The sequence below is a fragment of the Medicago sativa genome, chromosome 7 (genome assembly GCF_051527215.1).
Source record: "Medicago sativa cultivar Bolivia chromosome 7, Bolivia_mono, whole genome shotgun sequence".
NCBI lineage: Eukaryota > Viridiplantae > Streptophyta > Magnoliopsida > Fabales > Fabaceae > Medicago > Medicago sativa.
The window spans coordinates 66912993-66916888 of NC_140755.1; the positions used below are offsets into that span (position 1 = coordinate 66912993).

The 3896-nt window shown below is 35.4% G+C and overlaps 1 non-coding gene across 1 annotated transcript; it reads right to left on the reverse strand.

Annotated features, from left to right (window-relative positions):
• Positions 1–2841: 2841 nt before the first annotated feature.
• On the reverse strand, positions 2842–2948 carry LOC146907873 (small nucleolar RNA R71). The gene has a single exon (XR_015020848.1). It is a non-coding gene; the product is annotated as a small nucleolar RNA R71 (small nucleolar RNA).
• Between the last annotated feature and the right edge of the window lie 948 nt (positions 2949–3896).

A 3896-nucleotide genomic window follows, 5' to 3' on the forward strand; every position in this document is an offset into this window, starting at 1 on the left:
GGAAAAATGGTTAATTATCCATACTTTTTACAATGGTTTATCATGTGTTACTAAAACCTCTGTTGATGCAGCTGCAGGTGGTTCTCTAATGAACAAAGATTTCAAAACAACTTATGCTCTGATTGAAGACATGGCTCTAAATCTCTTTCAGTGGACCGATGAGGAAGCCATTGCAGATTCTTCACCCTCCAAAAGGAGGGCAGGTATGTATGAAGTCTCTAACTATGATTATCTTGCTGCTAAGATCGATGCACTAACCCACAACTTTGAAAAACTAAATGTTAGTGCTATCACTTCTACTTCTACGCCTCCTTCTTGTGAAACATGTGGTGAATGCAAACTAGGTAGTGTTGAATGAATAAATTTTATTCAAAACAATCAAGGAACAGCCCCACCTAGTTATGCGAATGTTCAAAGAGTCATTCAAAAGTCTAATCTTGAACTTTTAATGGAAAATTATCTTTTTAATCAATCCGAACAGCTCCGAGAGCTTAAGGATCAAACTAGACTTTTGAACGTCTCTCTTGCCACGCTTACATCAAAAGTAGACTCCATCTCCTCTCACAACAAAATCTTAGAAATTCAGCTCTCCCAAGTTATCCAAAAAGTTAGCCAACCTAAAACAGATAAAATGAATGTTGTCACACTTAGGAGTGGTAGGCAACTAGAGGACCCCGTAAAAAAGGACAAGCCTAGTGGGGTTGAGAAAGAGGTTGAAAAACCACAAGGAGAGGAAAATAGGATAGAGAGCAAAAAAACCACGAGGTGAGGGAACTACACCACCTCCTTTTGAACCAAAAATTCCTTTCCCACAAAGGTTTGCTAAATATAAGCTAGATGAGCAATTTAAGAAGTTCATTGAAATGATGAATAAAATCTACATTGATGTGCCCTTCACCGAAGTCCTAACACAAATGCCCACCAATGCTAAATTTTTGAAAGAAATTCTTTATAAAAAAAAAGGAAAATTGAGGAGAGTGAGACAGTTAACCTTACAGAAGAATGTAGTGCCATCATCCAAAATAAATTGCCACCTAAGCTTAAAGATCCAGGAAGCTTTTCTATACCTTGTGTAATAGGATCTGAAATAGTGAAAAAGGCAATGTGCGATTTAGGAGCTAGTGTGAGTTTGATGTTGATGAGTCATTATTTAGTTAGTTTTTATAATTATTTAGTTTAGTTTTATTTAGATTTAGTTTTATTTTATTTTAATATTATTTCCTTTTTGAATATTTTACTTCAATTGCATATTTTTATATTTTAGGAACAAATATTTGAAAGATGGAGTCTTGGAGCAAAAGAAAGGAGAATTGGAGCTGATTCATGCCAAAAATATGAAGATCTCATATAAAAATATATTATGCAAGAATTCATGCCAAAATATGAAGTCAACCAATAGAAGCTTGACACACCCCCAATTTACCATTTGCTGCTTTTGCTTAGGACTTAAGCTACTCTGTTTTAGTTTTACCAAAAAGCCCTTGTAGTTGCTTACATTTTAAGTCGAATGTAAACTATAAATAGAGTAGCTAGCTATCACAACAATTCATCTTTTGTTCTTGGAATAAAAGTTCACTTTTACTTTAATTGTTATTTTATATTCTTCTTCTTCTCCTTCTTCTCTATGCCTACAATGAACGTTAGTGAGTAGACTTCTCTTGTCTTGGGATTGTTGGATAAGTCTAATGACATAATCCTAATCAAACCAAGCTTTAACTTTAATTTCATGTAACTCTGATTTCTAATCTAAATTCACCGTTTTAACATGAATTAACCATTATCAAACTGTGGAAACGAAAGTGGAGGGTTTGATAATTGTTAATCCATCATCTCAAATATCAATTCATAATGCGAAAGCGGAGATTTGATATTGGAACAAGTGAATTTAGACAAGAATTGCAAAGGCAGTGAAATAGTCTTTGCAATTCTTGAGACATGTGTAGTTTCAATCCTTATAAGCTTCTTTTAGTAATCAAGTCAGCGAAATAAGCTTGGTTGCTAGAGGTAAACTCTCACCGGACTCGATCGGAAAGGTGAGGGGCTAAAGGGAAACCGGTCTTTAGAAATTGGGTATAAAACATGAAATTATAAGTTAAGGTTTTTGTTTGCGAAGGACTTGTCATTAGGATGAACCAATAATCTCAAGGCTCTTTTATTTTATTTTTGTTATTTTCTTGTAATTAAAACCCCAACTTTTTAACCTTTCAAACTTTCATCTAATCATTATTAAAAGTTAATTGAATTCATAACTTCCTAGCGGAACGATACTCTTTTTATTACTACTTCGATAGACCGTGCACTTGCGGTTTGTCCTATCAAGTTTTTGGTGCCGTTGCGGGGGAGTTATTGCAATTTGATTAATTTTTTTTAAAGATTAGACTGAAAAAAAATTTCTTTATTTTATTTTATTTTTTTCTTTTTCTTTTTCTATTTCTTCTTTTGCCTTTAACTTCTTGGGAAGCATAAAATAATAAAGATATGACTGAGGAACGCACTCTCAAAGAGTATGCAATCCCATCTTCAGATGAGCCATTCGATGCTATTGTTTACCCAACGGTTGAGGACAATTTTGAAATAGAACCTGCACTTATTCACTTAGTGCAGCAAAATCAATTTTTCTGATCACCCACTGAGGATCCGAATTTTCATATTTCAACTTTTTTAAGACTCAGTGGAACCTTGAATGCAAACTAAGAGGCCGTAAGGCTGCACCTCTTTCCTTTTTCCTTAGGGGGTAGAGCTAGTGCTTGGTTTCATTCATTGGAGTTTGGTTCTATCAATTCATGGCATCAATTAAAGCAAACTTTTCTTGCCCGATTCTTTCTGTATTCTAAAACTGTTCAATTAAGAAATCGAATCACACAATTCACTCAAAAAGATGGAGAATCTCTTCACGATGCGTGGGAGCGTTTCAAAGAAATGCTTAGACTTTGTCCCCATCATGATTTAGAGAAGTGACTTATTATTCACATTTTTTATAATGGTCTTTTGTATCCCACAAAAATTTATGTTGATGCAGCTGCAGGTGGAGCTTTGATGAACAAAACATACACAGAAGCATATGCTTTGATCGAGGACATGGCACAAAACCACTATCAGTGGACCTACGGAAGGGACACCACTAATGTTTCTCCTTCACCCTCTAAGAAAGAGGTAGGTATGTATGAAATTTCTTCCCTTGATCATCTAGCTGCTAAGGTTGTCACACCTGCCCCTGTATCACCTCCTTGTGAAATTTGTGGTGTATTTGGCCATATTGGCATTGATTGCCAACTAGGTAGTGTTGATAGAAGTCCTGAGCATGTAAACTATGCTCAATATAATCAAGGGTTTAGGAAAGGTCAAATTTTTTTTCAAAACCCTCAAAATCTTTTTTACAACAAACAACACCACCCAGTTATGCAAACAACCAAAAAGTCCCTCAAAAATCCAGCTTGAAATTTTTTTAGAAAATTATTGTATAAATCAATCCGAGCAGCTCCAAGAGCTTAAAAATCAAACTGAATTTTTGAAGGACTCTCTTGCCAAACTTACATCAAAAGTAGACTCCATAGTTACTCACAGTCAGATGCTTGAGACTCAGACTTCTCAAGTGCCCCAACAGGTGGCTACTTCCTCTCAATCCTCCGAAGTCCTCCTAGACCAAACTGAAACCAACCCCAACAACCATATAAATGTTATTACCCTTAGGGATGGTAAACAATTAGAGGACCCCATTGTGAAAGTTAAGAACAATGAAGGAGAGATAGGGAGTGATGAGCCTCAAAGTGAGAAAGCCATAGGAGAGAATGAAAAGTCACTTGTTTCACCATCTCATGAGCATGAAATTCCATTAACACAAGGGTTTGATGAGTCCAAGTTAGATGAGCAGTTTAGGAAATTTATTGAAATACTAC